General features: G+C 36.0%; 1 protein-coding gene across 1 annotated transcript in view; it reads right to left on the bottom strand.

The window, feature by feature from the left end:
- Positions 1-13,311, bottom strand: part of LOC117333205 (nitric oxide synthase, brain-like) — a 203,146-nt gene that overhangs the window by 151,540 nt on the left and 38,295 nt on the right. The window contains exon 2 of the mRNA XM_033892380.1: positions 10,974-11,047. The gene's annotated coding sequence lies outside the window, so the exon portion shown is untranslated. The remainder of the gene's footprint in view (positions 1-10,973; positions 11,048-13,311) is intronic.

Genomic DNA, 13,311 nt, shown 5'->3' with positions numbered 1-13,311 from the left:
CGTACTTTCTGCTTACGGACGTAAGTTACATGTACTTTCTCCTGACGGACGTAAGATACACGTACTTTTTTTCTAACGGACGTAAGATACACGTACTTTCCCTTCTTTTCCCCTTACGGACGAAAGATACACATGTTTTCTCCTTACGGACGTAAGATACACGTACTTTTTCCTAACGGACGTAAGATACACGTACTTTCCCCTAACGGACGTAAGATACACGTACTTTCCCCTAACGGACGTAAGATACACGTACTTTCTCCTGACGGACGGAAGATACACGTACTTTCTCCTGACGGACGTAAGATACACGTACTTTCCCCGTACGGACGTAAGATACACGTACTTTGCCCTTACGGACGTAAGATACACGTACTTTCTCCTAACGGAGGTTAGATAAACGTACTTTCCCCTTACGGACGTAAGATACACGTACTTTCTCCTAACGGACATAAGATACACGTACTTTCCCCTTACGGACGTAAGATACACGTACTTTCTCCTAACGGACGTAAGATACACGTACTTTTCCCTTACGGACGTAAGATACACGTACTTTCTCCTGACGGAGGTTAGATACACGTACTTTCCCCTTACGGACGTAAGATACACGTACTTTCTCCAAACGGACGTTAGATACACGTACTTTCTCCTTACGGACATTAGATACACGTACTTTCTCTTAACGGACGTAAGATACACGTACTTTCTCCGAACGAAGGTTAGATACACGTACGTGTACTTTCTTTTTACGGACGTAAGATGACCGTACTTTCCCCTTACGGACATTATTTGCACGCAGGTGAAATATTGGGTGTACTGAAATCGATATATATATGTACCAATGAAATATCTGGATTATATAGAATAAATGATCCAATTGCCACAGGGTTCATCTTTGGGAGAGGGGATATCGATGACAACTTTGGTATTTTCGAAATTAAAAGGTTACTCTGTTGTTTGTCGTTGTTTTTAGACCCTTAAATATGCTTTAATCAATCGCTTACAAAGAGCTAGGTACCTCTGGATTACAGGAAATGGCAACAATTGGAGATACTTAAGCATTGAACTGTTACCAAATGGTAGTATACAGTCGATATGAATACAATTTGGGTGACAGATCAATATTTCATGTCGCCCTAACACTCTATTTATCTGTCACCCAAATTGTATTCATATCGACTGTATACTACAATTTGGTAACAGTTAAATGCTTATATTTACATTCATAAAGATTTTAAATTTACTGTAGGTTATGACGCGTTTAAATTTGCCGCTTACCCTATCACTGACGTCATCAAGTTCAAATACCAGAACAGCCGAAATTTCCAGAAGGAATAATATAGTCCCTGATGACGTTATTAATAGCAAGCACATACGATCGTTTTTGTACAAATTTGGATTTATTTTTTTATTTCATATACGTTTGTAGGTATCGTCAACTTGTTCACAGTTGCATAATTTCTGATTGTTTAAAAATCGAAACCGTTTTTTTTTTCTGCGCAATGACATACAGTTAACATTTAGAAGTGATGCGGCGTTGAACGGGCGTTGCCCAGGACAGACTCGATTCCTCGGAAACACTTATGTTTCTATCGACTGGATTTACGTTATTTTAAGAAGAATATCAGCTCTTCAATTCTAAATGAAAGTCGTCTTGACAGTAGGGGAAAACGATTCCAAGGATATTTCGTTCGAAACAGATTCCAGTCTAACCGGTCAACTCAGTGTCGCTAACTTAGCAGACGATTTTCAACTTCACAGGGGCTCGATTTTGTAACGTAGGCCTTTGACATCAGTTAATAGCCACAAAACTAAAATCCAGTAGGCCTACACATATACAACCGGAAACCATGTCGATACTCCCGATATTTTTTTTTATAAATTCTTTACTTTTATTGTTGTCGTGTCTTGCACTTCTGAAAATTCGGAACGAGCCCCTGTGAGTGTGACGACATTGACAATTTGATCATATTTCGTATAGATCAGGAATGGCACTTATAGTAATTTCGTGTTGACTACATTTTTCTAATCATAAAATAATACTCTCATAACTTGTGACGTTGCTGTAAATGCTAGCATTCCAAAGCTGTCTAGACCGAAAGTAACTGGCGGCCATTGTTTAACCTACAACACCTGGAGCTGTATTCCTGCTCTGACCGAATCACTGTAAATTGTAGTATACAGTCTCATTAATGCAATTTGGTATAGACAAATGCAACACAGAATGTAAATACAACCGGAGTAAAGGTGATATCGGTGACAACTACAAAAATATAAATCTATCACTGAGAGGTGTATCCGGATTAAAAGGAATATCAATAAAAACAAACCCTATGTGACTAAAGGGATATCGATTACCGTGACTAAATAAACTCGATAGAGGTGCATGCGGACTAGAGGGGATATCGATTAGATAACCATGACCATAAATAAACTTGTTACTGAGAGGTATGTCCGGACTAGAGGGGATATCGATGACAATGACTAAAATCAAACTCGGTACTGAGAGGTATGTCCGGACTAGAGGGAATATCGATGACAATGACTAAAAATAAACTCGGCACTGAGAGGTATGTCCGGACTAGAGGGGTTATCGATGGCCATAATTAAAAACAAACTCTGTACTGAGAACTATGTCCGGACTAGAGGGGGTATCGATGACAATGACTAAAAATAAACTCGGTACTAAGAGGTATATCCGGACTAGAGGGGGTATCGATGGCAATGACTAATATTAAACTCGGTACTAAGAGGTATGTCCGGACTAGAGGGAATATCGATGACAATGACTAAAAATAAACTCGGTACTGAGAGGTATGTCCGGACTGGAGGGGGTATCGATGGCCATTTGGGACATTAATTTTAACCCTAACAAAACTAAATCAGTAATCTTTTCAAGAAAACACAACAAAAATCATCCTCAAATAACTTTCCAAAATAGACAAATTACAGACACAGCATCTCACAAACATCTTGGGACTTACACTAAAAGAAGACGCAACATATCCTTAATATATATAGAAAAGCCTACAGTAGATTAAATATTCTTCGATATATAAAATTTAAAGTGAATCGTAAGTCTTTAATCAAAATATACACAGCATTTAAAAGACCAATTTTAGAAAATGCAGACATAATCTGGGATAACTGCACACAATCAAAACAATTATTAGAATCTGTTCAATTAGAAGCAGCCAGAATCATTACAGGACTCGGATCAGGAACATCACACACTAAATTATATGAAGAAATTGGCTGGGAATCTCCGTCAGATAGAAGAAATAAACACAAACACATAATGATGTACAAAATACTTCATGGACTAATCACCCCAATACTTGCAAGATATCCTTATTCCTTTTACAAACAACCAAAATGATAACCCGTATCCCCTAAGACAATCACGACTATTCAATCCTCCTCTATACAGAGCTAACAGTTCTTTGACAGTTTCTTCCCCCAAATGTGCCGAACAACTAACAATGCTAATCCTGACCTCTTCAACTCTTCTTCTCTAGCAGCTTTTAAATGCAAACTTAATCATATTAATGCTGAATGTGACTCACTGCAAATTTTCAAATTTGAAGGAAATAGAAAGGCCAATATCATTATCTGTCAGCTTAGAAATTCATGTAGCAATTTAAAGTTTGATTTATTTAATGATCATTTATTAAACTCTCCCACCTGTGCCTTTGATATTGAAAATGAAAGTGCTTCACATTATTTCTTTGAATGTCCTAGGTATAATGATATTAGACATTCTCTGTTTACTTCAGTAGATAGTTTATATATAGTTATGCAAATCATAATCATTCTAATATTAACACTTAATTGCAAGGTTGCCCTAACTGTGATAAACTTGTAAATATACAAATACCAAATGACGTTCAATTGTTCATTGGTAAATCGTGACGCTTTAATCTCTATATGCTTTAGATATATAAGCCATGATATTATATATTATTATATTATATTGTACTGTGTTATATTATAGATACCTTATATTTTTATAAAATATAAGGTATATATGATATAATATAGTATATTATATAGTAATTTTATACATTCATTTTTTGTTGCATTTTCTAACTAAAAAATGCATAAGTATACATGTCCTGAAAGATCCCTCCATCCTCATTGGTCACATGTGTCATCAGTTGAGTATGCTAAGTCTTGTATATATGTTAAGTATAGCGTCTGTTAAACATTTTGATTGGTAATTTCTCTGAAAATTTATAATATAATATCTTACATTTATATATATTATTTTCGCTTAAGTATTGACATGCACGACCTGTGCATACATGCACATGGACTTTTGGTCAATGCCTGTCAATGAATGATTCTTATAGATATAGTTCATATCAAATATTTCATTATCAAATATTATGTATACATGTATATATAATCAAAATGTACGAATGATGTGTGAATGTTTGAGTTACCTCCCTTAAATGTTAGTTATACATGTATTTTTTTCATTTCATAGTAAATTTATATATCTAATTTTATATTTAGACAATCCACTTGCCACCATAGGAGAGAATTTATATACATTTGTAGGCTTGGTCTGTAATTTAATCCTTTTGACAAATACCATCAAATGTCAATAAAATTGGTTAAAATGAAATCGACGGCCACGACTAAAAGAACAGCACGATACTTAGAGGTTTATCTCAGTGAATAGAATGCACTTTGTGACAAGAAATCAACCCGTTATCATAGGTATGTCCGGACTAAAGGGGACATCAATGACAACCATGTGACATTGGGAGTGTGATACCCCCGCAAGACAAATCCATAGAAATTCGATAAAATACGATGAGCAGTATTTTATCTTCTCCCTTGGCGAAGGCATGGCAACCAATGTCAGATAAATAATGTTGGTGGCTTGTAGGAATTTCCTACTGCTTGTTTTTTTTTTCACTAATCTCTTATTCTAATCACAAATAAAACTAGAGAAACTGAGAGGGGGAGCACGTGACACAGGCTTGTACTCTGTACATTTAACCCCTGTTATCTCCGACAGAGGGCGCGTCCTGAGTGCATCGATTTGCAGAACACCCCTAAGGAGAAGGCATTATTTCAAACAGAAGATGATTCTTAGACATTTATAAGGAATGAACAAAAACATTGTTCAGTTCAAACTGAAAATAAAAATCTAAAAAAACATATTTCTAAAAGTAGTAATAAAAAGAGAAAGTAGTGTACGTTGTGTATGCCTTGTTTAGATTACATATGGTCTGTGACGAAAATACAAAGTAATGATAATTGAGTTTATTGGCTGTTTTTAGCACGTGCACTTGTGAGGCAGGTAAGAGTACTACGGAGCGTCCGAGGTGGTAAACGTTGGCGCTAAAGTACAGTTCCTATGGGTATTTCGTGAGGGTAATTAACAGACAACGTCGTAACTCGACGTTCGGAACAGCGTCAGTCGTCACGACACGAACGTGTGAAATTGCCTACCTGTACCGACACGTGTAAGGTACTAGATACATCGTAACTCTTCAGGATTAACTTGTATCGACTCCTCACCTAATGACAAATTAACGTAATCTTGTTTGTTCTTAATAATAGGCTGTCAGTGAAAAAAGGGAACATGTAAAAGTATTAAACTCTGAAGTTCCACAATATGTTCATATAAAAGCGCGCTTTTCATTTCAGCAAAGAACTCGTCTACGACAACGTTTTCCTCATCATTTCTCAGCAGGAATCCTTTCAATAATATAGTGTGGACGATATATATTGCCCTGAAACAGATTTTTCCTGTTTTTATGTTGCCCCCTAACACTGTTTATATGTGTTATATTGCTCGAGTATACAATTTACGACAGAGAATTTCCAATTATCTCGAATAAACCAGGGGAATAAACTGAATGCCGAATTATCCATCAAGAACTGTCTGGACTTCTGTAAGTCTCTGTAAAACAAATGTCTGTATTCAATACAGAGTATTACTGAGAATATTGAGAAAAACACAAATATTTTTGACACAAATATCGGTACCCTAAGTTGACCGTTCTCTGAGTCCGAATAACGTTTATGCTTTATCAAAGTTTAAGCATTCTATATACGTTGGAGACCAATCCTCTTACATGTTAATTAAAAATCTTGGTTGCGCAAGTTTTTTTTTCTATTTTACATGTTACCGACCAGACCGAGACAGGTCGATAACGTACACTCTAGTGCAAGTCCTTTCCAGGTGATGACATTTACGTCCCTCGGGTAGCAGACATGTCGATCTACAGGTCGTCAACAGATCTCGCGAGACTCCAGTGGTCACATGGACTACCAAATGTATCTACGTTACTAAAAGTAGTACGCCGACAGAATATTGAATATAGTCGGTAAGACGAAACCTAGTAAAAGGCGGAGTTACATTGTTGGTAAACAGTAACTAATCAACTAAATAAAGTAAGAGTCGAACAGACGGCAGCGGCGTCGGACAAAAGAAGAATGATAGGAATGCGGGCCGACGACCCTCGAGTATGACGTACCAAGTCATTTATAGGGAGCTTGTCCAACCTTGTTAACCCCCTGGCACCAGAGGTACAACATTCGCCAAGGGGCGGGATAAAGGTCATCTCTTCGCCTACCTCGATCACAGCTTTCAGTCGTAAAAGGGTACGTCCAATACGTAAGAGTGCACGTACTTCCTGTCATGCATACAGGAAATAATTCAAATCCACAGTTTTAATTAATGTATGATTTCTTTGCCATCCGATATCTAACGTTATGCGAAGACAAACAGTATTCTTATTAATCTCTTAAAACAGAGAGATTAGATAACGATCCCTCTCACAGTAGTCCTCATTGCTGGTCAACCTAAGTCAAAGTAAAATGTTTGAGTTAGAGATGAACATCACAATGAATAAGACAGATCCTTAAATATTCCAAGAGAGGGCAGATTTTGCATTCACTGTAATCAACATTTCATTCACTGAATCAACATTTCATTCACTGTAATCAACATTTGTTAGAAGATGAATTTTATGTCATGTTTATTTGTCCTCTTTATCATGATTTACTTAAAAATATATTTTGAAGTATCACTGGAATCGGCCATCATCTTATACACTGGTTAAATTATTAACTGTTCAAAATAAAAAGGACCTTTGCAACTGAGGCAAATATCTAAAACTTAGTTTCACTTTACATTTTTACGCATCATGATTAACGTAATTTTCAAATGTATTAAGTCGGTCAATTCCTGCTAATGTAAAAACCGGCTTCTCTATGTCACATTGATTTTAATTTTTCAGCCTTATTAGAGATCATAATGATATACATATGCTTTTTTCTTTACAATTCTGTCGCATTTGCCGTTATTAGGTATAGTAGCAATCAATTGCCCGTCTTAATTCTTAGATAGAAGCTTGCTAATTACACGTATACTTTTTTTAGTTCACCATTTCTTTAATTAACTGTATATTAATGTGTGTTGTATATATTATGTTGTTGATAGGACGTTAAACCAATTGTATAAATGTAATACTTATGAGCCGCAAGGCTTAAGGTTGATAAACATTGAACATTGAACAAGCGTGACTCGATTAAGCTTGGTGGGATTATTAATTTATTTATGCAATTTCCAAAGCAAATTACTTTTGGCATTTGCTTGAAAACTTACGTTACGTCTGAACACCAAGTGGGATTTAATATGCAAGTGTATATATGAAACGTACTGCAAACGTGGACATTTACGCGAGTGGGGAATTTACGCTAATTAAGTGGAGTCCTTATGATCGCGAAAATTTCCCCCACGCTTATTATTAACCGCCAATCAGTTTGCGTTATCTCGAACTACAAACGAAGGTGGATCGATCGCGAAAAACACCCCCACGCGTATAGTTTACACTTTCGAAATCGCGAAATTAACCCACCGCGAAAATAACCACGTTTACAGTATATGGTTATAATGTTTCTCTTTGTTTCGATTTTTATATGATATATTTAAAAAAATATCAGATGATGCGGCTGTATTATTGATCATTGCATACTTGTGTGTTATCAGACCACTCAATAAGCGGTTCACGTCATTCATGTAAATATCAGGATTGGGATTTCCCTCGTATTCTTTTTGTTATGTTAATTTACTCAGAGAAAATATTCTTTAATGTGTTATTTCAACCCGTTTTTACTCCGGGCTGATTTCAACCCTCAAAAATCTGATTATACGTGTAAAATGTGATGTTACGGATATATAGGTTATACAGAATGCAAAGAAGACGTTTTCTATTCTAAGGGTAATATTTCTATGGCAATGTTCCGTTTTAAATTTTACCGAATGAAATACCGATATATCTCCTTATTCTGATATAAGCCAAACCTTTATATGTAGTACGTTTCTATCATTACAATGGTACATAGCTTAGTAAACGTTCCAGCAGACCATATAGGTACATGTCAGTTGTTCTGATGGAGTGTAAACCAAATGAACATGTTTACCCAACAAGGACTTGGCAACCCATCATCCATTGAAACAGGTATCATATATATTTAAACGTTTTTTTTGTTTTTTGTTTAACGTCCTATTAACAGCCAGGGTCATTTAAGGACGTGCCAGGTTTGGAGGTGGAGGAAAGCCGGAGTACCCGGAGAAAAACCACCGGCCTACGGTCAGTACCTGGCAACTGCCCCACGTAGGTTTCGAACTCGCAACCCAGAGGTGGAAGGCTAGTGATAAAGTGTCGGGACACCTTAACCACTCGGCCATCACGGCCCCGTATATTACAACGTATACTGTATCAAGGGTAGTAACTCACCAGAAGAGAAAACTCTAAAAACAATAAAAGTGTTTTTAAAATTGTGTTTTATATATGTTTCCGATCGTTAATCCAACCTTATGATATATTTTCAAACAAGCGTTCACAAATTGGTCACTGGTTTCATGAGTTAGTCATTTATGACATATGTCGACTAGGCTATGTCCCTGTGACGTGCTCTAGGATATACTGTACCATTATACACGTGCTGATTTACACCCTATCCTGCTTATATAGCCTTAATTTACTCGGATTCCTCACCCCACATATCCTTGAATCTTTCATTCTAAAATTATCAACTTACACGTGTAAATGTTGTTGTATTAGCGACATTATGATGGATGCTAAGCGAATGTTTATGTTTTTAGAAATCAGTATTTAGAGATAATTTGTGATAAATATATCTGTAGACCATAATAATTATCAACATTAAAACTGACGTCAATGCGCGTGTTGTTTTGCTCATGATTGCTACAACCCACGCGCGATATCCATGTGACGGTAAATAATAATAAAATAAAAAGTCAAACACAGATCTGCTGTCTCCCTAGTACTTTCGCGGCTATATCGTGCCGCTCTTCAGGGGATTAAGAATTTTATTCGGTACATCATTTTATGACGTCATTGTTTTATGGCGTCATAATAGTAGGGTACATAATTTACAAAACATTTATTTGTCCAGTTTACAAACCTCAGATTATCACCTGAGATATCGTGGCCGCGTTTTAACCAACTGAGCTATCGCGGCCCCTTGATACAGGTTCGCGGGGGATATTATATTAATGTTCATTTTCTGTGTATACTCTATCAATTAGATTATTACATTCTGTCTATAGTCTATTAATGAAATGATTATATTTTGTGCATATTCTATTAATGAAATGATTACATTCTGTGCATATTGTGTATATATTCTACCATTAAAATGATTATATTCTGTGTATATTCTATTAATGAAATGATTACATTCTGTGTGTATTTTATCGATGAAATGATTATATTCTGTGTATATTCTATTGATAAAATGATTATATTTTGTACACACATTTTATTTTATCAAATGAAATATTAATACCTTATGTATAGTTTATTAATGAAATTAGATAATCCTGTGCATTTTCAGTGATGAAATTTTCATATTCTGAACATCGAATTGCACATGAATAATTTAGTAATTGAAGGGAAATCCTAATAGTGTTTATATTCCAATAACACTCAAGAGATACACACCTTTAACACATCTTCATTCAGCTAACACGTATTGTGTTCTGATGATGAGCATATGTCCAAAACATCAACACCACCAGTGTAGACCACTACTACAAATCATACGAGGAAGGACATTCAGGTTTTGTATATTCCAATGATTGAATCTTTAAGAGCGTAGACGTTATTTTGTACGTCAGATTTTATTTGTCTACAAAACATGTCTAAAATTGTTTGTCAAATGTTTAAGCCATTTAAGAACACAACTTGATTTCATAAATGCCAATACTGGGATACGTATTTTGTAATTAACCAAAACAAAAGTCATCGACCTCCCACGGGAAGACTGCTAATACTTACATATGGATGTTGTATTGACACATATCGGTGTGTAAAATGTAAATCAATACTTTAGTATAATAGACACCGCACATATATATATATATACAGTAGTATTATCAAAATAGGGAAGTTCATAAAATTTGGAATTATCTGGCATCTGCTTTGATATTATACAACATATGTATCAGTGGACTTGTGTTCCTTTAATCCACATATGGTGTTTTTTAATTTGCTGAAGGTAAAGAAAGGAATTGAGATGTGATGTACATAATTTTGACATTATCATGTTGCCTTGAAACGATCAAATGTACAGGACCTGGATGAGTAAGCGTAATTAATTTCTGTACATATATGTGTACAATGTAGAACACTATTTACATATCCTGCTATGATGCTTGTGTTATGTTAAGAGAAAAAAAAAAAAACCAAGAAAACAAAAAGAAAAGATGAATGTCACATAGACGTATATTACACTTATAGCACGTGTTCAATACAGAACAGATAAATGACAAAACAACATTCTTCCTCAGGGACTGTAAAGTGATAAAGAAAATGTAGATACCGTTTGTCGGAATGATGTCTCCATGCATATGTATTTTTATCACGTGACATTTAGTTAACAAATACAAAACAAAAAATGAATAGTAGGGTACTTACCACGAAAATCTTCATTTCCTATCACATGGCAAATAATCCCGGGTTTGGCGGTTAGTTTATCGATATCCGGGTATCTACAATGTCAAAGATCAAAGGTTAACTAATTTATCAGGAATTATGGGATGTGATGAAAGACAGGCACGGTTGGATATTGAATTTGTCCGACGTGACTTTATTACAGAAACAAGACCTACATGGTCACCTACAGAAACACTGCTACAGCCTTTTGACAGAATTGATTGCACTCTTGGCGTTTAGTCTTTATTTGGCAATTTCACAGACCGAAAATGAATAATGGCGGCCGCTAGCGTTGGTTACGACTGTAGTCGGTCGGTGGGGTTTGTACTAGAACTTGAAAGCATGTTTAATTAAGTGTACGGATGGTAGGTTATATACCTATAGCTGTGACGTGTATCACTACTGCAGCTTTAATCAAAATAGGTGGCGACAAAAATTCAATACCTGTTGTGCAACAGGCAACGAAAATTGTCACAGAGACACATTTATTTGTATAACTGAAGCTTAGCCTACAGACAAGGGGGTCTCCAAATGAAGATATATGTTTCAATGGTTAACGGTTCCTCAACACAGTAACGCTAGTGACGGTCATACATGCATGCTGAAGGGCGTTGCACTCTTTCATTGACCACCAATGTACACTGGTTTTAGGAACAAAGATAGTGTCAGTGTATTAAAGGTATTTGATGTACTGTTATCTATGTAATAAGAATAAAGAATCTTAGGATGTGCACAGGCAGCTGGTGTATGCTGTAGTCGTTATATTTTCGATTTTGGGAAACGCATCACCAAGTTAAATTGATGATAAAAGATGGGTTAGTGGCCTGGAGGGTTGTGCTGTAGTCATTCATCAGATCACGTGGACTTTATCTGCCCTTATATACAACTTGAGAACTAACGATTTTATCAAAAGAGTGATACGTCTAAATCTCGTTAGTAAAATCATACTTGTGAGATTTATTTCTGTTCACAGTATTCAATATACTAAGTGTGAGAAAAATGCTAAATGAAACGGACAGACAATGAGAGAATACCAGAGTATGAACAAATTAAAATTAAAATGGATGAAATTTAGAGTAAAGCATGAACAAATACTTGACTCATAGTGTCTTGAGACATTACAAAGAAATAAGACCATGCACATGCGTTTCGAGAGGTTAAGCGCCCTTTCCTTCTACAATGACACCGAATTTAAATGTAGGTAAAATGCAAGATAAAGGGTCACCTTGTTCTCGAAGAAAGGTATGTATAAACATCACGATATAGGAAACATTCACAATCTGAATATGTTACAATGCAGTATCACATTCATAGTCTCATCTTTATCAATTTGTTTAGTAACATTACTTTTTCCACATCAGGTAGACAGTGTTGAAGCCTGTTTTCATCTACCCTCGATACGTAGAACAAATATTCCTTTATAACACTTGTGTGATGGATACCGAGCCGCCCAACAAAACGTAAGAACTTGGACACACTGGAACAGTCTAACAACAACTAACCGATGATAGCAGACAAGTAGCGTAGGGGATAAAGAGGGCGACTTGAGATTCCTTTAGCGCCAATAGTAAGGGGATGAGGAAAACAACAAATATGCATAGTCAAACGTTGATATATATCCAAACCTTCGCAGACGAAACCCCCGGAGATAGATGCATGATATTCACCAACGATACCACTCAACTATTTTCACGGACAAGACGCCCTATTGTGAATTCCAAACCTTCAAAGACGAAAATCGCCATTCCATAAACCCCTACACACATAAGACCATACTGTTGAACTGCGTTGACCGGCCTTTACAGCTTAAAGTCCCTAACATGCATGAAGAGTTCCCTTTGTACTAAAATCGACGTCGTATTCTATCAGTCAAAGAACTACACAAGATAATTTTCAATGTTTTGTTACAGATGACGGTACGAATGTGAATTGACATTGACAATTCATAAACTTTATTCGTCAATTTTGCCGACTATCACGTTTTATTTATTTCACCAATCTTGTCAGAATAGAATTTCTCTCTCGTGACAAAAGGGATGGATTCTTCGAGATTTACGGCTAGCCGGCAGGAGTGAAGCCCCATGGTCACAGATAAGTTAAAGCAGATACCATGTTTGGGTCTGACCAAGATAACACTTTAGCATGGTAATACGTTACCACTGTATTAATGGGATCCTATATCAAATACTTAAAACTTGTGTTCTATCCAAGATTCTAAACGACGACGTCACCACATCACACAATGATTCATAGATTATATTGTATGATAAAGAGAGAAATATTTTAGGCATGAAACACTTAGTGTAGTGGAAAGTTGGCG

This window comes from Pecten maximus, chromosome 8 (genome assembly GCF_902652985.1).
Source record: "Pecten maximus chromosome 8, xPecMax1.1, whole genome shotgun sequence".
NCBI lineage: Eukaryota > Metazoa > Mollusca > Bivalvia > Pectinida > Pectinidae > Pecten > Pecten maximus.
Note: the sequence above shows the minus strand (reverse complement) of the source record. Positions and strands in the feature narration are given on the sequence as shown.